A 13241-nucleotide genomic window follows, 5' to 3' on the forward strand; every position below is an offset into this window, starting at 1 on the left:
TTAAAGACAAAATGAAGAGATACTGAACATGGGGCAAGATAGAGGGCCACAGGATGGATAGGGCCACAAAAAAAACCATGCTGGACAGAGAAGAAATGTCAAAAGGACAGAAAACCCTGGAGAGAGTTAAGAAAAAAGCTGAAGAGAGATACTAGATCCAAAGCAATGCTTGGACAACAAAGGTAGGAAAAAATGTATCAATTGTAATGTCTGCTTTGGGAAATGTGCATCCTCCCCTCCTCCCAATTCTCCCTATCCTGGAAGCGATGGTGTTATAGGAGGCCCATTCAGGCCAAGCCACGCCACTGCCTACAGCCCATTTTAGTGCAAAGATAGCTGTTAAGCAATAGCATGTCCTGGGCACTGCAGAGGGGCCAATGCTCAAAGCTACTGCCAGCATTAGCATGCAGTTAACACCAGGTTTGTGTGCACTACTGTGCACCAAATAATCAGAAGGCTTGAGAGCCAGTGTTAACTTGCACAGTAAAGATGGTCACAAACTGAGTTGAAATGTACGGTAATGAGACGCATAAGTATTCCTCTGCACTGCACAGAAGGAAATGATGGCCTATAACACCAAAAGGTTTTCACCAAGTCAGGGGCTGCGTATGTTTTGAGGAGAGGATTTCTTGTCAGTTTTTCACACTGAACTAATAGTTTTGTCCTTGGCATTGTGTCTTGTGCTTTGGACATTCTCTACGCTGTCTTAAGGATAATGACTTTATGTTATTGGGCAGACTGGATGGACCAATCATCTACTGTGACTGGTCTCCTGTCATCTACTATGTTACTATGAACCCACATTTCTATTTTAAGCAAGGCAAGTTTAACTGCCTTTATAGAGGAGACTCCTACCACAACCCCTAACAAAATGCCCTCACACAAAGTTACCCCTGATTCAAGGAAGGTGCAGCTATGTGCATGTACTCTAATAGGGGTACATGCCTATTTTACAAAATAAAACAGACAAGTATATAACAGCTCCACGCAAATGCGGACGAAGCACGTGTACTTTACACATACTACATATCCATCAAAATATGCTTTATGATATTCAATCATTAAAATGGAAATCATAACAGTAAAATAAAGCTACAAGGAGAAGATCTTGTATTTACATTTTCAAAGGTACAACGTGTGTGAATCTATAGTGCATGTGGAAGTATATACATGCGTGCGTAAAATTCAATTTGCAGGAGCTTAGGAAACTTCACAGGCTCGTGATGCCCTTGCATACACGCAAGGCACATCACACACACTGCAGCTCGGGATCCCAAGTGAGACGGGAACTCTCTCCTTAGGGACTTCCAAACACAGGTCCTCCACTCTTCCTTTAGTCTGTTTGTCCTGATTTAGACTGTAAGCTCTTTTGAGCAGGGACTGTCTTTCTTCATGTTCAATTGTAAAGCGCTGCGACCGACTATAGAAGTGATTTATAGTAGTAGTAGGTAGCTCCCGCACAAAACCAACACAGGGACGTCAACGAGGTCAAAGCGGGTCTGCTGTATCATAACGTTTCCAAGTACGGCGAGAGGCATCTTTTCGGTCTCCACACACACACTCCTACCTACAAATTTGTCTTTGAGAACCGCGGCGGCAACAGCAACAATTCATTCCAAACTACCCCAATCCTTCTCGTCTTCCAGGCTCAACCAGCCTCCAGTGCCCCGCCGAGCCGACTTCCTGTTTCCGGAATCCGGCCGAGAACGGAAGTCGCGTCAGAGGGGGTGGGACGCCGCCGGAGAAGGAAAGCTCTTGGGTCGGTCAAAAGCGATCTGTATGACTTGCTGCTGCTGCTGTCGGCGACCTAAAAAAAAACAAGTTTGGAAGGTAGGACCAGGGGGCGTGGTTTCAGATTGAGGGAGACTGAGTCTGACGCCGGACCGCGCGGACGGGGAGGGGAGACATGGTAGACTGGAGAGATTGGGAAGGGAAGAAAATATGCTGGGGGGGGGGGTCCTGGGTCTGGAATACGTGTGAAGAGAGGTGTTCTGTGTGTGGGGTGTGAGGGCATCCAGGTCCGTGTGAGTTGGTATCTTTGCGCTCAGAGGGGGGGCAAGAAGCCGGATAAATGGCTGCTTCTTCAGGTTAACACTGTGTTGAGGTTCTATCATGAGCCTCACTGTTTCAATTCATTCATTGCCTTTCATTCTAGGCTGTTCCTTCCCCTTTTCATCTTTTCTGAATGAGCTTGAAGTGGAGGAGTGCCTAGTGGTTAGAGCAGATGACAGAGAAGCAAGGATTTGAATGCCACTTTTCCGAGTAATATACCATGGGGCTTGTTTTCAAAAGAGAAAAACGTCTAAAAAACGGCATAAAGCAGCATGTGGACATTTTGCTTGCCAAATCGCAGTTTTTGAAACCTATGTTGCAGACAGTCATCTATGCATTTTGTCTGCAGCACATTCAAAGCATCAGGGGACAAAATGTCCAGGACTAAAACCAGTGGCATGGAGGAGGAGGGGAGGGGGGGTTGAGTACCCAAAATTTGCTGGCAGGAGTACCCAAGCCCCGCCAGCAGAAGCTTTCCTGCGGTGAAATTTGCTACCCGCACTGCCTGCCCTGCTTCCCCCTCTTTTGCATGCTCGGTTTTAATGAAATTGAGCATGCATGCCAGGGCAGAAAAGCAGGGTAGGCAGCATGGCACCAAATATCACTACAGGAAAGGTTTGCTGGCGAAACCCTGCCAGTCCAGGCATGTGGGGTTGCGGCGGAGGTAGATAGCTGTGGAAAGGCTTGCCCCTCCTTTGAACTCAGGCTCCCCCCCCCCCCCCCAAAAAAAAATAGAGGTCTGACTACACCTCTGACTAAAACTAAGATGTTTTGAGCTAGACCTATTTTGACTAAGCCACAAAAAAGTGCCTTAAATGACCAGATGAGATGACTTCTGGAGGAATAAAGGAATGCCCCCCCTACTCCCCCAGTGATCACCGACCTCCCAGCCCTCCAAAGATGCGAAGGAAACAGTACATACCAGCCTCTATGACAGTTACAGATGTTATGGCCAGTCCTATTAGAGCAGCAAGCAGGTCCCTGGAGTAGCCTAGTGGTCGGTGCAGTGCACTGTGGAGAACAGGACCCAGGCCCATAATCCATTCTAACTGTTATACTTGTGGTGAAAAAAGTCAGCCCATCAAAAATCTACTGTACCCATATATAGGTGACTCCTGCAGCTATAAGGGCTATTGTAGTGGTGTATAGTAGGGCTTTGGAGGGCTCACCATACAATATAATGGGGATGTGTACCTGGGAGCTTTTATGTGAAGTCCACTACAGTGCCCCACTGCTCTGCTGGGATGTCTGTATGGCCAGTCTACTAAGAATGCTGGCTCCAATTTTGTGCTGAAAGTGTCAAGAGTTTTTTTTGGTTACACTTGATGTGGCAGCGTTGTATACTAACATTTCTCAAGTCCAGGCAATGGATATGGCATGCCATTATTTTCACCTGGCGGCCATCCCAGTCTCTCAGATAAGGGTATTGCGTGAATTGCTTTCCTATGTTATCTGTAACAACTATTTTGAATTCCAGCAGCATTTTTTTGTTCAAACTAAGGGCATAGCCATGGGTGCAACTGTAGCACCTTCTATAGCCTGCTTGTATGTGAACATCTTTGAGACCCAATATGTTTACCCTTTCTGTTATAATGATCATATAGTAATGTGGAAATGTTGTATTGACAATGTTGTTATGATATGGAGTGGATCTATTGAGGTATTGCAGGCCTTTATTCACCACATTAACCAGTGTGATCCACATATTAAGTTTACAGTTAAAATTCATGAATCAGAGGTCTGACGGTGGGGGCGTTTCAAGATGGCGCCATGAGCGGACGCGTTGTTAGCGAGCTCCAGCTTTGTTTTCTCCGAACACCAATTTAAATACAAACTATGCCCCATACCAAACGAAAAGGGACTGTCCGCGGGGTTCCCCCACCCACCGGGACATCTACGCCGGAGAGAGCAGGGCTGGAACGCTTCTTCCCCGCCATCTCACGCACAAGTGGGACGGATTCCTTAGTCGGTGAAGCGGCCCCCCCGCTGGAAGTCGAAACATCTCTTTCAACGCCGCCAGACTCTAAGATCCCTCCGAGCTCAGCAACTGTTGCAAGTCGAGAAGGGTTTCTCTCAGAACCCGGAAAGGGCGACTCTGGTAAACCCTGTGGGGACTCTGACTTAGCGGTGAGATTTGCAGCTGCAGGGCAGGAATTGGAGGTGAGCCTAGGAAAAATTTGGCTGAAACTTCTCGAAATAGAGAAAACCTTGCGACAATCATCGGATGAGGTAAAAACTTTGAGTGTGAAAGTGCAGGAAGTGAAGGACTCCATAACTATGGTAAAACAAGATTTTTCCTTGAAAATAGAGGTATTACAGGAAGAGACTAAGAAAACAGACAAATTTAAGGTGGCTGTAATAAAGGATAATATTGAAATAAGAAGAAAGATTGAGCAAATGGAGAATTTTAATAGGAGATTAAATCTCCGACTGCTGAATTTTCCTAAACTTTTGAGGGTATCACCATTAGAAATGTTTATAAGATTTTTGAAAGAAAATCTAAAGTTTCCTCAAGAAATAATTCCTCCATTGAATAAGATCTATTATATACCAAGTACAATGAAAAAATCAGGAGAAAAATCTACAGATTTACAAAATATTACAGCCATCTTGGAACAATCATTGGAAGAAGTTTCTGAAAGAGGGACGTTGATAGTGTTATTTGTTTTCCAGCAGGTCTTAAACTCAATAATGCGTCTTTACTTTAAATCAACTAACCGTATGTTTGGAGGCCAAACAATTTGGCTTTATCCTGATGTAACTAAGATTACCCAAGAAAAGAGGAAACTGTTTCTTTCTATGAGGCCTAAAACATTAGAATTAGGGGATACCTTCCTCCTTGCATATCCCTGTAAATGTGTTATAAGGTTAAATCAAACAAAATATGTGTTTTTTATTCCTGATCAGCTAGAGACTTTCCTGGATGCAAAACAGCAGTAGAGCTTTTCAGTATGTGAGAAACGGCACCATATTTTCTTATTTGGTTATTGTTGAAAAGAAAAAAAAATGTAATCTTCACTAATACCTACTCCCCCCCCCCCCTTTGAATTATAGAGGTCTAATGAAGCTAATTTAGATTGTTGGAAAGAAAGTATTTCCTAAAGGCTAGTATCATACTTTTGGCTGTATTTCACTTAACAGTTTTTTGTCTGTTTAAGTTATAAAATCAATAAAAATTATAAATCATAAAAAAAATTCATGAATCAGAAATAGAATTTTTGGATAATAAAATTATGAAGTCGCCTATACATAAATTCCACTATCACTGTTCATAAGAAGGAAACACCCTTCTTCATTATTCTAGTTTTCATCCTAATTCTTTAAAGAAGAGAGTTCCAGTTGGTCAGTTTTTGAGGCTTAGGTGCCTTTGTTCTACAGTTGACGAGTTCAGGTTTCAGGCGAGAAGTATGATGGATCGGTTTACTCAAAAGGGATACTTGGTTAATATGGTGAAAAAAGCATACAAGCGGGCTTTATACACTCATCGGGCTTTGCCTTTTTTTACCTAAGCAAACTGTAGAGAGGAGCCCCCGAGTGTGTGTTCTTCCATATTCTTCTTGTGCCACTGCTGTTGGTCGGATCATTCATAAGCATTGGAATGTTTTAGCAGTGCACTCGGGGCTTCAGGAACACCCAAATGTGGCTTATAAGCGTAAGGCTAATGTTGGGGAAATATTGAAGCAATGGACAAAGAAGTGAGGACAGCTCGAAGAGGATATCAGGAAGTCTTTAATGTGGATAGTATAAAAATGATCCGTTTTTACACCACTGACGTCATTGACGAGTTTTGCAGTTGCGGCATTCTATAGCCAAGAGGTTTTTTTTTCGTTTTCTCAATTTAAGAAAACCATATAGCCATACATTTCTCTCGATTAAGTCACCAGCTACAACACAAGAGAACAACTGACCCCTGATGCAGGCTTTGATGCCGAAACTCGTCCATGTCGGGTCATTTTTATGCTATCCACATTAAAGACTTCTTGATTTCCTCTTCGAGCTGTCCTCACTTCTTTGTCCATTGCTTTTGTTATACGTGAGGATTCTTCTCCTCCCCTTTCATTTTCTTGGGGAAATATTGAAAATACCACACTCTGAACAGTTGAATGGAGAGCATTCCCCGTTTGGGAAATGTATGTATTGCAAATTTTCCCTTATTACCAATAGTTTGCCTATCCCAGGCACGACTAAAAAGTTTTATTTTAAAAGCAAGACTACTCGTGGTAGCCATCAGATAGTGTATTCGTGTCATTTGTACTATATTGGGCAAACGAAAAGGAAATTGAAACAGTGAGTAGTGGAGCACCTTAGTTATATCAGGAACATGAGAATGGAAGCTCCCCTGGTGTGTCACTGGGTGGATGCAGGCCATTCAGTTGATGATTTACGTTTAATGGTATTATTGCAAGATAATCTAAGGCGAAGTGGTGACATCAGTGAGGTATTGATGACTCAGGAACAAAGGTTTATTTTCTATTGGTATACGGTGGTCCCTGGGGGGTTAAACTTGGAAGTATAGTGGTGATTCAATATTTGGGATACTAATGACTTTCACATGCTGGAGCGTTTTTTCTTCCTTTATAAACCCAGAAGCAGATTGTAGGAGTATTCCTGTTTGAGGTCGGTGCTTGTAGCGGGCGAGGTTTGGATGTTATCCCTCCGGTAAGCAGCAACAAGTTGGTACTGAATGTTGTTGAGGTTGAGTGAGTATTTAAATGTTATTTGTGTAGGAGTTAGATTAGAAGTATTATGTGCATGGCGCTTTTTTTGTAGGAAGTTTACTTGTTCCTCCCGAAGAAGAAATCGAAATGTGGCTCAGCATTGGGGAACACATGTGGTGTGATTTTGCTAGTTTGTATCGCTGATGGGATCTTAGTACCAAGCGACCAGACAACTATAGGGAAAAGATTTACAGATTTGACATTTATGTGGTTCTACTACAAAGAGATTATCAAGTCCAGCTGTTTTACATGGGATTTCAGCGAAACACCTCTTGATTTGTATGAATCTTTTGTGTTTAGAAGATTTGCATTGACTACATACAATTTTGGACATGGATATATCAGTGAAACTGGTGTTTCTTTACAATTGATCCTTTTGTTGGATCGTTAGCTTCTGTATAAGGTAATATGGGACTTGTTTGCTAAGACTGTTTAATTGGATATTGTGTGGGGTGAGTTGTATGAAAGGTGTGTTTGGTATGAGTGAGGACTGAGTGATATTATTCATATGTTTATATTTAAGCAGTAATTGTCATAAATAAAGAATCTCATATAGTAAATATAGTGTTCTGGAGCATATTTGGGTAAAGCTTGTGATATATTAGCTTCAGTTTAGCTTTAAGTATCCCTAATTGGTGTCATAATGAGAAAGAGCAGTAAGACATGTCTGTTCAAAAAATGCAGGTTTTTATTATTTAGATTTTTAGTAGTTATAGTCAAGTACAGTACGTATTTCCCTGTAAGTTTATAAAATTGAGGTAAGAAAGGGTTAAGTGATATGCCCAAGGTTATGAGGAACATCACTGGGTTTTGAACCTTTGCTTCCCTGGTCCTCAGCTTGCAGCTCTATTAACTAGGCAGATAAAAACTACTTAGTATCTGTCAGGAATGAATACTAGGACTAGGGGGCACGCAATGAAGCTACTGGTAGTAAATTTAAAACAAACTGGAGAAAATATTTATTCTCCGAGGACAAGCAGGCTGCTTGTTCTCACTGATGGGTGACGTCCACGGCAGCCCCTCCAATCGGAATCTTCACTAGCAAAAGCCTTTGCTAGCCCTCGCGCGCCGATGCGCACCGCGCATGCGCGGCCGTCTTCCCGCCCGAAACTGGCTCGTGCCGGCCAGTCTTCTTTTGTCCGCGCTCGGTACGGTCGTGTTTCGCCGTTCGTGCCCCGGAAAGTTGACCTCGTGCGTCGTTTTCGACTCGTTCTTTGAGAGAAAAAAATTAAGAGAAGTGTTTCGGGAGGAGACCTTTTGGTTTTTTTCCTTTCCCGTATTTCGAACTTTTCGCCCCGGTAAGTTTTCTTTCATCGTCGGGGTAGGCCCTAGTTAGGCCTCGGTCGAAGTTTTCTGCTCCCTATTTTTGTGGTGCCATTTTTGCCATTTCGACTTTTGATCTCGCCGGCGTGATTTTTCCGCCCATGACATCGAAGTCTCCCAGCGGCTTCAAGAAGTGCACCCAGTGCACCCCGGGTAATCTCGCTCACTGACAGGTACGCGTCGTGTCTTCAGTGTCTGGGGGCTGGGCACCGCCCTCAGGCCTGTAGTCTGTGTTCCCTGTTACAAAGGCGGACTCAGGTAGCGAGATTGGCCCAGTGGAACGTTTTGTTCTCGGGCTCTTCGTCGGCATCGGCACCGGGGGTATCGAGTGCATCGACGTCTTCAGCGTCCACAGCTTCATCCTCGGCCGCCAGTACATCGAGTGCATCGAGGCATCGGACCTCTGCATCGGCGCCGAGACATCGGATAGCTGCATCGACGTCGGTGGTACCGGGACCTCGTCTGCTGATGTCGTCAGACGGTGGTGCTTTGTCTGGAGTGCAGGTGAGGGCTGTCCATTCCCCTGCTGGTGGCGGTGAGCCTTCGGGTGGGTCTCCCCCCACCCTGAGGGCTCCTGCGGTACAGCCCCCCCGAGACCGACCTCCTTCGGCCTTGGCCCCGAGGAAGCGACGACTGGATTCTACGTCCTCCTCGTCGGTGCCGGGGAGCTCCGGTGACATGCTTCGGAACAAGTCGAAGAAGCATCGACACCGGTCTCCTCCCCGCGTCGGCACCGAGAGCTCTGGGTCGCCGAGGGAGTCGGCACCCAGCAGGCATCGGCACCGAGAGGACCGCTCACCCTCTGTTCAGGAGGTGTCGATGCGCTCCACTCTGGACAGCCCGGAACAGCCTCCACGCCCGGAACAGGTTCTGACGTCGACGCCTGCATCGACCTCTCTGCCTTTCTCTGCAGCCGCTCTGAACGAGAGCCTCCGGGCCGTTCTCCCAGAGATTCTGGGAGAGCTGTTGCGCCCTACCCCTCCGGTACCGGGGGTGCTTGCGCCACCGGTACTGTTGAGTGAGGCGCCGGCTGGCCCATTGTCGGGGTGAGGTCTCCGGCATCGGTACCGCGTGCGGTACCGACTGCGGCCGCCTCCCAGGAAGGCTCCCCGACTACGTCGGCGGAGGGAGCTTCGCCGGTGCGGGCGAGGGAGTCTACCTCTAGACGCTCCCACCGTGGCCGTGGTTCCACGGAGTCGAGCCGGACACGGTTGCAGACACAGGTTCGTGAGCTTGTGTCTGACACCGATGGTGAGGCCTCGTGGGAAGAAGAGGAAGACATCAGATATTTCTCTGACGAGGAGTCTGAGGGTCTTCCTTCTGATCCCACTCCCTCTCCTGAAAGACAGCTTTCTCCTCCCGAGAGTCTGTCTTTCGCTTCCTTTGTCCGGGAGATGTCTACGGCCATCCCCTTCCCGGTGGTTGTGGAGGACGAGCCCAGGGCTGAAATGTTTGAGCTCCTGGACTATCCTCCACCTAAGGAAGCGTCCACAGTACCCATGCATCATGTCCTCAAAAAGACATTGCTGGCGAACTGGACCAAACCATTAACTAATCCCCACATTCCCAAGAAGATCGAGTCCCAGTACCGGATCCATGGGGACCCAGAGCTGATGCGCACTCAGTTGCCTCACGACTCTGGAGTTGTGGATTTGGCCCTAAAGAAGGCCAAGAGTTCTAGGGAGCATGCTTCGGCGCCCCCGGGCAAGGACTCTAGAACTTTGGGAGGAAGGCCTACCATTCTTCTATGCTCGTGGCCAAAATTCAGTCCTACCAGCTCTACACGAGCATCCACATGCGGAACAATGTGCGGCAGTTGGCGGGCTTGGTGGATAAGCTCCCCCCTGAGCAAGCCAAGCCATTTCAGGAGGTGGTCAGGCAGCTGAAGGCGTGCAGAAAATTCCTGGCCAGAGGGGTGTATGACACCTTTGATGTTGCGTCCAGGGCCGCTGCTCAAGGTGTGGTGATGCGCAGACTCTCATGGCTGCGTGCCTCCGACCTGGAGAATAGAATCCAGCAGCGGATTGCGGACTCGCCTTGCCGTGCGGATAATATTTTTGGAGAAAAAGTCGAACAGGTGGTAGAGCAGCTCCACCAGCGGGACACCGCATTCGACAAGTTCTCCCGCCGGCAGCCTTCAGCCTCTACCTCTACAGGTAGAAGATTTTTTGGGGGAAGGAAGACTGTTCCCTACTCTTCTGGCAAGCGTAGGTACAATCCTCCTTCTCGACAGCCTGCGGCCCAGGCTAAGCCCCAGCGCGCTCGCTCTCGTCAGCAGCGTGCGCCTCAGCAGGGCCCCTCGGCTCCCCAGCAAAAGCAAGGGACGAGCTTTTGACTGGCTCCAGCAGAGCATAGCCGACATCCAAGTGTCAGTGCCGGGCGACCTGCCAGTCGGAGGGAGGTTGAAAGCTTTTCACCAAAGGTGGCCTCTCGTAACCTCCGATCAGTGGGTTCTCCAAATAGTCCGGCAAGGATACACCCTCAATTTGGCCTCAAAACCTCCAAATTGTCCACCGGGAGCTCAGTCTTACAGCTTCCAGCACAAGCAGGTACTTGCAGAGGAACTCTCCGCCCTTCTCAGCGCGAATGCGGTCGAGCCCGTGCCATCCGGGCAAGAAGGGCTGGGATTCTATTCCAGGTACTTCCTTGTGGAAAAGAAAACAGGGGGGATGCGTCCCATCCTAGACCTAAGGGCCCTGAACAAATATCTGGTCAAAGAAAAGTTCAGGATGCTTTCCCTGGGCACCCTTCTCCCCATGATTCAGGAAAACGATTGGCTATGCTCTCTGGACTTGAAGGACGCCTACACACACATCCCGATACTGCCAGCTCACAGACAGTATCTGCGATATCAGCTGGGCACACGTCACTTCCAGTACTGTGTGCTACCCTTTGGGCTCGCCTCTGCGCCCAGAGTGTTCACGAAGTGCTTGGCGGTAGTAGCAGCGGCACTTCGCAGACTGGGGGTACACGTGTTCCCATATCTCGACAATTGGCTGGTGAAGAACACATCCGAGGCAGGAGCCCTGCAGTCCATGCAGATGACTATTCGCCTCCTGGAGCTACTGGGGTTTGTGATAAATTATCCAAAGTCCCATCTTCTCCCAGTGCAGAAACTCGAATTCATAGGAGCTCTGCTGGATTCTCGGACGGCTCACGCCTATCTCCCAGAGACGAGAGCCAGCAACTTGTTGTCCCTCGTCTCGCGGGTGTGAGCGTCCCAGCAGATCACAGCTCGGCAGATGTTGAGATTGCTGGGCCACATGGCCTCCACAGTTCATGTGACTCCCATGGCCCGCCTTCACATGAGATCTGCCCAATGGACCCTAGCTTCTCAGTGGTATCAGGCTGCTGGGGATCTAGAAGATGTGATCCACCTGTCCACGAGTTTTCTCAAATCCCTGTATTGGTGGACGATTTGGTCCAATTTGACTCTGGGATGTCCTTTCCAAATTCCTCAACCACAAAAAGTGCTGACTACGGATGCGTCTCTCCTGGGGTGGGGGGCTCATGTCGATGGGCTTCACACCCAAGGAAGCTGGTCCCTCCAGGAACGCGATCTGCAGATCAATCTTCTGGAGTTATGAGCGATCTGGAACGCTCTGAAGGCTTTCAGAGATCGGCTGTCCCACCAAATTATCCAAATTCAGACAGACAACCAGGATGCCATGTATTACGTCAACAAGCAGGGGGGCACCGGATCTCGCCCCCTGTGTCAGGAAGCCGTCAGCATGTGGCTCTGGGCTCGCCGTCAGGGCATGGTGCTCCAAGCCACATATCTGACAGGCGTAAACAACAGTCTGGCCGACAGGTTGAGCAGGATTATGCAACCTCACGAGTGGTCGCTCAATTCCCGTGTAGTGCGTCAGATCTTCCAGGTGTGGGGCACCCCCTTGGTAGATCTCTTCGCATCTCGAGCCAACCACAAAGTCCCTCAGTTCTGTTCCAGGCTTCAGGCCCACGGCAGACTGGCATCGGATGCCTTCCTCCTGGACTGGGGGGGAGGGTCTGCTGTATGCTTATCCTCCCATACCTCTGGTGGGGAAGACTTTGTTGAAACTCAAGCAAGACCGAGGCACCATGATTCTGATTGCTCCTTTTTGGCCGCTTCAGATCTGGTTCCCTCTTCTTCTGGAGTTGTCCTCCGAAGAACCGTGGAGATTGGAGTGTTCCGACCCTCATCACACAGGACGAAGGGGCGCTTCTGCATCCCAACCTCCGGTCCCTGGCTCTCACGGCCTGGATGTTGAGAGCGTAGACTTTGCCTCTTTGGGTCTGTCAGAGGGTGTCTACCGCATCTTGCTTGCTTCCAGGAAAGATTCCACTAAGAGGAGTTACATCTTTCTGTGGAGGAGGTTTGCCGTCTGGTGTGACAGCAAGGCCCTAGATCCTCGCTCTTGTCCTACACAGACCCTGCTTGAATACCTTCTGCACTTGTCTGAGTCTGGTCTCAAGACCAACTCTGTAAGGGTTCACCTTAGTGCAATCAGTGCATACCATTACCGTGTGGAAGGTAAGCCGATCTCAGGACAGCCTTTAGTTGTTCGCTTCATGAGAGGTTTGCTTTTGTCAAAGCCCCCTGTCAAGCCTCCTACAGTGTCATGGGATCTCAATGTCGTTCTCACCCAGCTGATGAAACCTCCTTTTGAGCCACTGAATTCCTGCCATCTGAAGTACTTGACCTGGAAGGTCATTTTCTTGGTGGCAGTTACTTCAGCTCGTAGAGTCAGTGAGCTTCAGGCTCTGGTAGCCCAGGCCCCTTACACCAAATTTCATCATAACAGAGTAGTCCTCCGCACTCACCCTAAGTTCTTGCCAAAGGTTGTGTCGGAGTTCCATCTGAACCAGTCAATTGTCTTGCCAACATTCTTTCCCCGTCCTCATTCCTGCCCTGCTGAACGTCAGCTGCACACATTGGACTGCAAGAGAGCATTGGCCTTCTATCTGGAGCGGACACAGCCCAACAGACAGTCCGCCCAATTGTTTGTTTCTTTTGATCCCAACAGGAGGGGAGTGGCTGTGGGAAAACGCACCATATTCAATTGGCTAGCAGATTGCATTTCCTTCACTTACGCCCAGGCTGGGCTGGCTCTTGAGGGTCATGTCACGGCTCATAATGTTAGAGCCATGGCAGCGTCGGTAGCCCAC

The 13241-nt window shown here is 48.2% G+C and overlaps 1 protein-coding gene across 2 annotated transcripts in view; it reads left to right on the forward strand.

Annotated features, from left to right (window-relative positions):
- The first annotated feature begins 1747 nt into the window (after positions 1–1747).
- Positions 1748–13241, forward strand: part of ICA1L (islet cell autoantigen 1 like) — a 94784-nt gene continuing 83290 nt past the window's right edge. For both annotated transcript variants that reach the window (XM_030209672.1, XM_030209673.1), the window contains exon 1: positions 1748–1830. The gene's annotated coding sequence lies outside the window, so the exon portion shown is untranslated. The remainder of the gene's footprint in view (positions 1831–13241) is intronic.

The sequence above is a fragment of the Microcaecilia unicolor genome, chromosome 7, assembly GCF_901765095.1.
Source record: "Microcaecilia unicolor chromosome 7, aMicUni1.1, whole genome shotgun sequence".
NCBI classification, from domain to species: Eukaryota; Metazoa; Chordata; class Amphibia; order Gymnophiona; family Siphonopidae; genus Microcaecilia; species Microcaecilia unicolor.